The sequence below is a fragment of the Pelobates fuscus genome, chromosome 3 (assembly GCF_036172605.1).
Source record: "Pelobates fuscus isolate aPelFus1 chromosome 3, aPelFus1.pri, whole genome shotgun sequence".
Classification (NCBI taxonomy): domain Eukaryota; kingdom Metazoa; phylum Chordata; class Amphibia; order Anura; family Pelobatidae; genus Pelobates; species Pelobates fuscus.
The window spans coordinates 70492742-70504929 of NC_086319.1; the positions used below are offsets into that span (position 1 = coordinate 70492742).

General features: G+C 40.5%; 1 protein-coding gene across 2 annotated transcripts in view; it reads left to right on the forward strand.

The window, feature by feature from the left end:
* The first annotated feature begins 5352 nt into the window (after positions 1-5352).
* Positions 5353-12188, forward strand: part of CDK17 (cyclin dependent kinase 17) — a 182584-nt gene continuing 175748 nt past the window's right edge. The window contains exon 1 of one of the 2 annotated variants that reach the window (XM_063447170.1): positions 5353-5754. The gene's annotated coding sequence lies outside the window, so the exon portion shown is untranslated. The remainder of the gene's footprint in view (positions 5755-12188) is intronic. The other variant, XM_063447168.1, reaches the window with a different exon arrangement.

The following is a 12188-nucleotide window of genomic DNA, read 5'->3' on the forward strand; positions in this document are numbered from 1 at the left end:
TTCTTCCTGTATTACCGGAGTGGGGCCTGCTAGTGTATGCCCAGCTACTGATGCTTGGAAACAGTCTCCATGGCAACGCTAGGCAAACGTTACTTCAGAGCGAGGCTTGGAACGCAGAGGACCATGTGTTTACCAGCCTGTGTTCTAAATCTTGCTATTGTTGTTTCCAATCAGATATCTTTGCTGCTTGCGGATGTGGCATACAAGCCAGTCGAAATTAAATGTATTCAAAGAGTCATACAGTTAATTCATGGCTTCTGCGCTCTTCCCAAAATAAAGGGATCCATAGCTCAAAATATAAGACGTGATGGGAGTTAAACACTAAACAGTGGCAAGGTTATGCACTAGTGTGTAAAATGTCTGGAATTCAGAGTGTATTTTAAATTAAAGCTGAACAGGAACAGACTTGGAGATTTCCAAATTTGTGGCCTGAAATGTAAAATTCACTTTAGGGTTTATTCGCTAAATGACCAACTGTAGTGAATTGAAAACTGAATAGCAAAATGTAAGCAACACTATAGCTAACCTGGGGTGAAGGGGGGGGGGGGGGTTGTGTTATAATTGAATGAAATACGTATATTGGAAGCTCTGCCTGAATTTTTTCAGGTTTTACGGGATATATAAAAACAAAATATTGCAATATAAATATATTCTATACTGACGTATATTCACTCTGTTGTGAGCCTCTTGATCACCTCACCAATTGCACATGGAGAAAGGTTCCACATAACTTAGATGTCCTAGAATACAGTCTCTTTAAACTATAGCATGCCTCTAAATATTCAGTGCATTACACAGATAATATGCAATACTTATTTTAAAGTGTTACTGCAATTATCATAACCACTACAGACTAAGGCACTTTATCATTGATGTCTATATACTGTAAGCTCGTTTGAGCAGAGCCCTCATCTACCTATTGTTCCTGTGTCACTGTGTAATTATTTCATTTATTGTTTGTCTCTCTTCACCCACTCCCAATATGGCTCCTTCTCTTTTCCCCACGTCCTGGTATTGTGAGCCAATGGCTGTTTGTCTCTCTTTGCCGAACAATCCCCCAGCAATGCTTGAAAATGTTCTGATCCAGTGGTTGCCAGCCCCTGGGCCCAGATTGCTGAACATGTCTGCATGTATCCTGAGGAACAATAAATGGGCATCTCCATGGCTCTGAAAACATAATCTATTGTAACCATAGCTGATGTGGGTTGTTTATAAAATACTGACAACTTTACTGTATATTGTCATTGATCTGTCTTTCTCTCCACCCACCTGACACAAATCCCTCTCTGCTCTTCCTCTCACACTCATGCCTTCTTTCACCTCATCCTCCCATCACTCTCACCTATCCACCCTTCACGCACCATCACTTCCATCTATTCCTTCCTGACTTCCTGATGATGTAAGAAGACCATAAAGACTATATAAAGATTTTCAAACACTGTCTGACCTAAGGTGCATGTATATGGCTAAAGGATCTTGTTGTATACTAAAGATAGGAATTTGTTTGTTTTTTTACATATACACTTGACAGTTCTCACTTACCGACCGGGTTCAGTTCTTACGACTTAGTCAGTGAGGATGCGCTAGAAAGCAGATCTATATTTGGGTAAATCCCCCCCGAACATAGACCAGTTCCCTAGTGCAGGGAATCCCACGATTCTATGTTCGTGAGAAATTCCCTTAAAACAGATTAACTCACTAGAACAGGGAATCCTGCGAATCTATGTTCAGGAAAATTCCCCGAACATAGACCAGTTCTCTAACATGGGAAATCCCTCAAATCCAAAGACATCACAACTCTCCCGGCTTGGGGAGACTCACACTTTTTTAATGTGGTTCAATGACACCCGCAAATCATATACAATATCCCGGAAATCACACACACAATCTGACTTACAATGTATGTCAGACTGTGTGTGTGATTTCCGGGATATTATATGTTTTGCAGGCCCTCCGATGGGTATTATTCCTAAACAGTGATATCGGCCTGCTGGGAGCAGGTGACAGCAGATCACTTCATCCAAGCTTTACAGAGCACCGTGAGAGAGGAAGGGAGGAGGCGGCTGTAGGCTTTACCAAAGTCAGCATGGAGACAGAGGAAAGGCTGGAGTGCAGCTGGATGGTCACTCCCATCAGCCTCAGCCAGCACCAGGACCTTAAGCAAGCCACCCTCCATGACACCACAAGGGTAAGCTAACAGGAGGTTGGCTGCAAATATCAAAATGATAACAAGTGTCTATGTATATCAGATTGTGTGTATGTCAGTGTGTGTATGTGGCAGCAACGTATGTATCTGAGTGTGTATGTATGTGCCAGTGTGTATATCTGTGTGTATGTGCCAGTTTTGGTATCTGTGTGTGTGTGTATGTGCCAGTGTTGGTATCTGTGTGTATGTGTTAGTGTGTGTATCTGCCAGTGTGTGTATCTGTGTGTATATACCAGTGTATGTATCTGAGTGTGTGTGTATGTTGCAGTGTTGGTATCTGTGTGTATGTGTTAGTGTGTATATCTGCCAGTGTGGATATCTGTGTGCATGTGTCAGTATGTGTATCTAAGTGTGTGTATTTGCCAGTGTGTGTATCTGTGTGTATGTGTCAGTATGTGTATTTGCCAGTGTGTGTATCTGTGTGTATGTGTCAGTATGTGTATCTAAGTGTGTGTATTTGCCAGTGTGTGTATCTGTGTGTATGTGTCAGTATGTGTATTTGCCAGTGTGTGTATTTGCCAGTGTGTGTATCTGTGTGTATGTGTCAGTATGTGTATTTGCCAGTGTGTGTATCTGTGTGTATGTGCAGTTGATGGTGATATTTATGTTGAAGCCACCTTCCTGAAATTAGTTTTTGCATGTTGGGATGTCTGGCACTGTGATAAGCTGAAAGCAGTCAGCTGACACTCTCAGTCAATCACAGCCACATATTGCTGCTCAGGATAATACTTCCTCATTAACCCAAGCAGCTCAGAGGGGTTGGACTGCTGGATCCTAATGTTTTGCATTAAATCAAAATTGTTTAACACTAACAGAAAAAAAAGCACCAGGGGATTAGAAACCTACAAATCCCAGAGCTGTATCAGACAAATGTTGTGACTGAGAGATTTTTATGGTTATGTGTTAGATATAAATCTTTACACATTACTGTCAGAATGCTGTGATTGATTGGTTGGTTTCCAAGCCAGCCAATGTCACGGCTTTGACTGAAATATAAAGCATGAAAAGGTGTTTGTAAAGGCCTTTCCCTGCTTGCATGCGGAGTTGGATTTTCTAAAGACCTCCCACAAGGTGACTGCCTGTTTTTGTGGAGGCTGCTGAGATAAGGAGATATTAACTTATCTTGCCAAGTCATCTGCCTGCAGTCTGCAATGTATGCACATTAACGGGATCGTCTTACGCATGCGCAATAAGGTGATATAGGCATCTATTGCGCATCGTGCTGATAGGAAATAGAAAAAGAAACTCTGTCTTTTACTAAAGATTCCAGGGCCCTATTTAGCCTTGTACTGCAGAGAGCCCCAGATGGAATTCTTCCCCCCATGTAAGTGGGTTAATCTCATAACAGCGGACATTATTATTACTTATTATTATTATTATTATTATTGCCATTTATATAGCGCCAACAGATTCCGTAGCGCTTTACAATATTATGAGAGGGGGGATTTAACTATAAATAGGACAGTTACAAGAAAACGTACAGGAACGATAGGTTGAAGAGGACCCTGCTCAGACAAACTTACAGTCTATAGGAGGTGGGGTATAAAACACATTAGGACAGGGAATAGCAATCATATAAGGTGGGAGTGAAGCAGAGCTGGAGGAGAGAGTAGAGTGCTGCCCATTAGGATAGAGCAAGAGACAGGTATGTGAGGTAGAGGCTACTCATAAGCTTTCCTAAAGAGATGGGTTTTAAGGCACTTCTTAAATGATTGAAGACTAGGGGAGAGTCTAATGGCGGTAGGCAGGCTATTCCATAGGAAGGGAGCTGCACTAGGTTGGAACCCAGCCAAGAATGGGGTACATTGATGTTGTGGCAGGCTTATGCAATATATGATCATATACTGTAACTAAACCCCCATTATTTTTGCCTAGATTAGGTGGTTTTTCTATGAGCTTTGAAGTTGCTGTTTAGTGGATGAGTGAGTGGGCTGGATCGTGTGTATTTTACTAAAGATTGACAGACTATTTCATTAAACAAGTAGTCCTTTCTTTGTCCCATGTATGTCATTTGATCGGGTAGTTATTTAGAAGAAAGGCAGACACAGTAAAAAAAAAAAATGTTTTTTTCACAAAGGTCCTATCTTTATTTAAAAAAAAAAGTAAAGCCCCTCTAAGCATCAGATTTTTTTTATTTTATTTTACCTATCATTGGCCCTATGGTTTGACATATCTGGCTTAGAATGAATACAATAGCCAGGCAGGACAAATGATAATATTTTGTTATTGATGCAGGCTACCAGCAGCAGTCACTGCCATTGTAAAGCTGTTCCAGCAGGGGGCGCCGGCGTGCCACTCTCCATAGTGCTGCGTGGGAGCTGCCGCGGGAGGGGGAGGAGATGCGTCTGTTGCTGCTGGTTCAAAAAAAAAAAAAAAAAAAAAAAGAGAGAGAAAGAGAAAGAGAGCGGGCGGGCGAGATCCTGTTCGGCGACAAGCAGGCGGAGTCGGTAATCTGGATCCGGAGCTCCAGAAAGCAGCCTGACACGGGTCATCCCACCGAACCAGCTAACCGAGACCCCCCCAGGAACCCCCATTATCCAACCCCGGCCCGCGGGGGCCATGCTGAGCTCAGACCCCTCTGATGTGTCCTGACCCCCATTGCAGCACAGGGGTAACTAGCGGGGTAAATACACAGCGGGGATAACTAGCAGGAGACAGACCGGGGGTAAATACACAGCGGGGGTAACTAGCAGGAGACAGACCGGGGGTAAATACACAGCGGGGGTAAATACACAGCGGGGGTAACTAGCAGGAGACAGACCGGGGGTAAATACACAGCGGGGGTAACTAGCAGGAGACAGACCGGGGGCAAATACACAGCGGGGGTAACTAGCAGGAGACAGACCGGGGGCAAATACACAGCGGGGGTAACTAGCAGGAGACAGACCGGGGGCAAATACACAGCGGGGGTAACTAGCAGGAGACAGACCGGGGGCAAATACACAGCGGGGGTAACTAGCAGGAGACAGACCGGGGGTAAATACACAGCGGGGGTAACTAGCAGGAGACAGACCGGGGGTAAATACACAGCGGGGGTAACTAGCAGGAGACAGACCGGGGGTAAATACACAGCGGGGGTAACTAGCAGGAGACAGACCGGGGGTAAATACACAGCGGGGATAACTAGCAGGAGACAGACCGGGGGTAAATACACAGCGGGGGTAACTAGCAGGAGACAGACCGGGGGTAAATACACAGCGGGGGTAACTAGCAGGAGACAGACCGGGGGTAACTAGATCTGGGGTATCTAGGAGGAGCTAGATCAGGGGTATTTGGCAGCAGATAGATCAGGGGTATTTGGCAGCAGATAGATCAGGGGTATTTGGCAGCCAGGGCAGGGGGGGCTGCTGTTGCTGCAAGCACAAAGCCATTGTGTTGCTATCTATAGCCCTTGGTTTGGAGATCACACACAGAGTGCTTCATCAGGCCTGCACCCTGCCAGATTGGGACCTTACTGGATCCAGGAGCCAGACAGCCATTTATTCCCAGAGCTAATCTCCCAGGGAGCTGGGGTGGCCCTGGCTGAAGCCCTGCTTTCCCTCAGCCTGGTAAGTACCCTGCTGCTGCTGTTACTCTGTTGATGGGAGGGTGACACATTGTATCTGCACTCATTGCCAGCAGGGCCAGCTTCTGTAAACACTGGGGAGATCCAACCCCCACTTCATGGCATGTTCCTGCTTTCACTGCCAGAGGGGAACAGCAGGTATTTGTTTGTACAGATGTACAGTCTGCTGCTGCTGATTGGCACTCAGCTACTGACCCCCTGTTCAAAAGAGGGCTGCAACTTGTCTCAATATTGTTATTGATCAGATCTGTTACACTACTGTAGTCTCTTTAAAGCAGGGCTGGTTAAAATTTAGACCCTCAACCTTTGTTGAACTACAACCCCCATGATGCATTACACCCTGAAGGCTGCCAAAGCACCATGGGGATTGTCACATCTGGGGATCTGCTATTTGGCCTCCCCTTCTTTAAAGAGTGCATTATTTGAAATAATGTAAGTGTGCAGAGCTGGGAGGCAGTACTGACTGGGATTCATGTGATTTGTTATGTACAGTCATGGCTGCAATCACAGTATCAGTTGAGAAATCTACATATTATTTAGTCATTGCTGTGACTTGTCAAAAAAAAAAAAGGGACATGTCACAATTGGTTGTTATGCTGACCCAGTTAATGTTCATATTGATTAAATTTTGACAATTACTGCTTATACACCTATATAATAAAGTGGGTTAAATAAATAGTGATTTATCAATTAGCAAGTTTCAAATATTCATTCCAATGTATGAATCATTTCATATATCTGAATACGAGTCACTTAAATTACGCCTTTTTTTTTTAGATAACTTCTTTTATTAGCGTAATTTTGAAACTATTTAATATGACTTGGTTGGCATACTGAATTGGCATTCTCTTAACACAAATGGCTGTACGCTGTTAGGCTTTGAAGTATTTGCACAGTGGAAAATATTTAGAGAATCCTTTTACAGTGGGTTATGTTTGCTGTTGGTTTATATAAGAAAACCTTATTATGTTTAAAAGATGTTTTCTTATTGAACATTGCTATTTATAGTGAAGAAAGGGACCATATACTTCGCTGTTTCCGTAATACGATGTTTTGGGCCTATTTTGCAATTGGCAGGGTTGTCAACACCATTTAACACAAGAGTTGTCCAGATGACATTGAGTTCAGGTCTCTGTTTGATGTTTTATTTACACGCATAGACAAGACGTGTTGATTAATATGTGTGGTTTGTTTGACTAGCACATTGAATGTATAGATTAAGATATGTGTTTTCTAAGATAACTGGTGTTTACATTTATGTGTATTGATAGGAATTCCCATGCTTGGTGCCATGGGGCTAAGCCACATAATATTTTACTCACCCCTCTGGCTTAAGCCATGAACAGTTCAAGCCTTTGCAAATATTTCATGCCGTTAACACAGTCACGTGTTTCATATTCAAGTATTTCAGCCAGAGTAATACAAAGCAAACAATAAAATATATTCTTATTTTTCCATCATATTTTTAACAGTAATAGTTTTTTTTTTTTTAAGTATGTATGTATGCACTCACGCTTAGTAGGTTCAAAATTGCTGGGTGCCAAGGCCTGGACTCCAAAGATACAATGTGCCAAAAGATAGCCGCTCACCGGACTTTTAAAATTCCAATTCTTTATTTAATTCAAGTTAAAATCAGAGACCAATGTTTCAGTCCCAGAGCCTCCTGTTTGACCCTGAGGAAAGTCCTGATTTGGGACTGAAACGTTGGTCTCTGATTTTAACTTGAATTGGAATTTTAAAAGTCCGGTGAGCGGCTATCTTTTGGATATATATGTGTGTATATGTATGTGTGTGTGTGTGTGTGTGTGTGTATATATATATATATATATATATATATATATATATATATACATACACACACACACTTTTTATTTTTTTTGCACCATATGGTAAAGTAAAATTAGAGGGTATTATTTGTATACATTAATGTTCACTGTCCATATTTTTGAATGAGAGTACAGTAATTGCTGCTCCATAGGGTAGCAATATGAGTTAAACATGAAGGAATATACCTATAACATTTAATTGTCGTGATTTTATACAGAGGCCCCGAACATTTCTGCTTTACCCCCTAGTGCCTGCAATCATTAAATCAGCAGCCCAGCAGGCATTATTCTGTTGCAAACAAACTCAAACAATTCTTGAAAACCATTTTATAAGGGAAGGGGGGGGGGGGGAGGGTTAAAGAAAAAGGAAAAACACATTTTGTGTGGAGAGGTCAGTGGGGGCGGGGAGTAGAATGCAAGTATCTATTGATTACCTCATCAGTTGGTGACTTGTCCTAACCTTTGCATGTAAATAATAGCTGGTGCTTAGAAAATATTGGCGTCTGTAATACGATCTGCACACAACATAGTCGATGATCAATTCCAAAAAATTCCCTTTGCGTTTATCTTTATCAAGTAATGCCTTTCTTTGTGACTGATTGCAAGATCTGTACAGTAACTATTTATACGTACAGGGTTAGTCCCACAAATGTACATTTTATATTTTTGCCCAAAAAGGTCAGATGTTTTAAGTTTTGAAGTAATAATTCACAATACAGGGTTTAACTCATTATAAAGAGCTTTTCCTTGGAAATGTATATTCGTGGAATAATTTTATAGGAATTGTCCACTTATGTATAAAGGCTTACTCTAACACTTCCTGGTCCAAAGTAAAACTTTATAATACCCTAGTGTGTATTAACTAGGACCCCCCTTCCCCTGTTATACAGCAGTAAATAATAATATACTCCCCTTTAATCTAGAACAATGCGAATCTCCTAACACGACTTTCCACACCGCCACCTGACGTCCCAAAGAGCCTCCTGTTGTCCAATCAAATTCTTCTCATAGAGAAGCTTTTGAATTGACCATCTCCCCAGTTCAGAGAGCTCTGAGCCAGCTGGGGGTGGGAGTTTTTTTAAATGTATTGATTTATCAAGTTCAGCTCAGAAGGGAGATGAGAGAAAGGTTCCCCTTACATGAGAATATTTTTGCACAGAACTGACATTTGGCAGTCCAGAACAGAGTCATCGTGTAGCACCATATTATTAGATCTAGAGTTGAAGTTTTAGGGGTTATTTTGCTTGATTAATGCATATGCCGTTTAGAGTGTTCCATTGTTACTATGTTACCTGTCCTGATATTTAATGCTTACTTTTTGATATATGTGATTCTCACTTTACCAGGTTAACACTTGGTTGCATGCTGATGCAAGAGTCAAATCGATTCAGTAACTGAATTGAATTTAGTCTTAATGTCTGCCTGTTTGACAGCTACTAGTACGTGTGAAAATTTCGAGGTCGTTTGTACTCCAAGTGACGAGAATTGTGCATGTTTTTTTTTGTTTTTTTTTATCGTTGTAGAATCTGAGTCACAAACGTCCTTAACAGCTTTATTATTTCTGCTATGCAGTTTTGTTTTGTTTTTTTAAATGGTCGATCAAAGTGGTTTCATTATTCAGAGGTTGTGTTAGATTATTAATCTACCTGTCCCTTGGGCACTATTAGAATGTTCATTCCAAATTCACTGGTTTTCATGGTGATATCTTCACGTTTAGAACTTTTAACCACTTTTCTATTTGTGCACTTTTTCAAACCCCCCCCCCACCCCCAAGTGTGTTGTTGTCAAACAAAAATATCTTCTGCTGTGTCCACTGGGATGCTAGCTGTTAAATTGCTCATCTGTTAATATCACAAGTTCTGATGGGCTGTGAATATCGCGTGCTCTCGGTTGCTGTATATATTTTGTTTAATCAATAGCTGTCACTGAGTATTTAAAAAAAAAAAAAAAAATTAAATAAATAAATTGCAGTGCGATTCCTAGTAAGATGTCTACACTCCGAAAAACTGCCAGTTCTTTGTGCTTTAATTACATCTAAATGTACTATAGCTTGGTTAGGCGAGCATAATGCTAATCTTGTAATATTAATTTAAACTGATTTTTTCTTAATTCTGTTTTTATAATTAAACTATTCCACTTCAATTTATGTCTTTGCTTTCACATACATTTTTTTTCTTCTTCAAATAATCTCCTTCACTTTGCCCCATAAGCCATTGTTCCCTTTTCTTGATGAGCTTTGAAGCCCCTGTGGAGAAGTAGCAGTTTTATAGCATGAAGAGGCTTTAATAATGTTTGATGCTTGGAATAGTGTTTTCATGTGTATCGTTCTGTGCTCTGCTCGAATCCGCTTCACCCCTTGGATTTACACTACACTTTTGTAGGGTAAATCCTTTTATTTATTTATTTTTTAAATCTGTGCCCTATAATTCAGATTTTGTTTTATGATTTTCATGTGTGCAGCTAAACTATATATATATACACACACACACACACACACACACACACACACACACACACACACACACACACACACACGCGATATTTTTTTTTTTCTATCTTTCTTTTTACGTGGGCAATTGCTGGCTTGTTTCTGCATTCATTTTGGACTGTTAGACAGGGTTTTTTTTTTCTTGTTGATGTGTTTGTTGAGAGTCCCAAATCAGAGATCTCAGAGACCAAGTCCCCTGACCAAAAAGAGATCAAACAAATCTAGGTGACATCATCCTCGAGCCGATTCTGACGGAACTATATATAATTACTTACCAGGTTTATTCTATTTAGTTTTTCTTGTTTATGAATAAATCGCTGGATATATATCTACATGGCATCCTCGATTCCAAAGGACTTGCATATATCCAATGCACAGAGGCCTCGAACATGACAGTTGCACACCTTTACCTGTCTCAGGTCACTGCAAGGTTAATATTTTCCTGCTTTCAGGCAAACAGATTCAGGACTATAAATATAAAAGGCAATTAACTGCCAAATTCCCATAATCATCGATCCTGTGTCTACATGCTAAGTGGTGTTAATGTTTCCAATATGCTAAAGGCTGTATTCATGTGTTTCATTTTTTCCCCATAATTATCTTACAGTATTCGGATCCTTGCAATAGGCCCTCAGTCTGTGGTTAGAAGTACCAAGTGACCAACTGCTCAGTCTACCTGTGGGGGGGGGGGGGGGGGGAGTCACATTTTTGTGTGTTGTTAATCTGTCTGTGGAGTAAAATGTTCTAGAACTTAATCTTCAGAGTGCTACTACTCGCATACATTTTTGTCCTCTTTAAGAATGCAACTCTTGAATATTTTATAAATTATACAAAGGGTCCACTGGCCAAGCTGTCTTCCTCCATGGTGTGAACTGAGCGTTCCAAATACACATACATTCTAAATCCTATTAAGACTGGAAATTCTCCAGGTACCTACGCAAAAAAGAGTCCTGTAACAGTCTTGCCAAAGGTCCATGAGAGTCATTATCTCCAGGTTAGGCCCCCACAACTAATTCATCAAAACAAGTTTGGTTCCAATGGGTACAACGATGAAAACACAATTGTGCTTATCCAAAAAAGAATATTGTACCAAACAGGCACTTCTTCAGAGACATAAATCATTACTCTTATGTATATCTGAGATCTATTAAAAAATAAATGTATATGCAGGAATTTTACTATTGATGCTGTCTGAGCACATTGCACAGACAGCCTCCTTAACCACAGCAAATAATGGCTTGATCACAGCATCGATGCAGACTAGGTCACCAGCAACCAGTGAAATAGAGTGGTATGGCCGAGACCTGGACATTGTTCTGGGATGAGTTGGGCCCAGGCCATATTAAAGTATCAGAGGACCAGTACTTTGAGACTCCTGAATAATACGGTCACTTATGTGGCATGTATGTTCAAATATTTTGTTTTCTGATCAGTCTCAATGACATAAGTAAATCAGGACACATAGGCAAAGGCTCCTAGTTTGCTAAGCATTGATGCTCACAAGTATGCATTTGACATTTTAATTTAGGCTGACTAGTAAACAGTCATTTATTTGCCTACTAATTTATTTAAAGAGTTACTGTCACTTTATACCACTGAATAAAACAGTAACTTTTTCATGAGGGTCAGCTTTCTACTAAAAGTATATTAAAGAATTACCAAAGCTAGGGTAAACATTGCAAATGAAAAGGCGAAACTAAATTGTCTAATTTCTCTTGGTGACTGTATGTTCTGTCTATGCCGACAGTCAGGTGCTAAGAACGAAGCTTAAATGGCTACTCCAAGCATCATATATAATTTTTTTTTTTATGCTAAAATAACTTGGATGATTATTCCAACCAATTCGTAGATGACCTGTGAATTAGGTTCTGTTTTGTCATAAACTAAGCAACAGGAATTTACTTTCTGAGATAAAAATTTAAAGACTACCTCCTTTTCGTTGTCCAATTCTGGCACAAAAGTAATCAATAACATTTCCCCGGTGGGCCTATAAATACCAATCCTCAAGTATTTTGGTCAAGGTGAATGGATAAAGATTGGGTAATGCTTGCTGGTTGAAATAATAAAAAAAAACAAAAAAAAAAAAACTTTAAGGTTTATCTG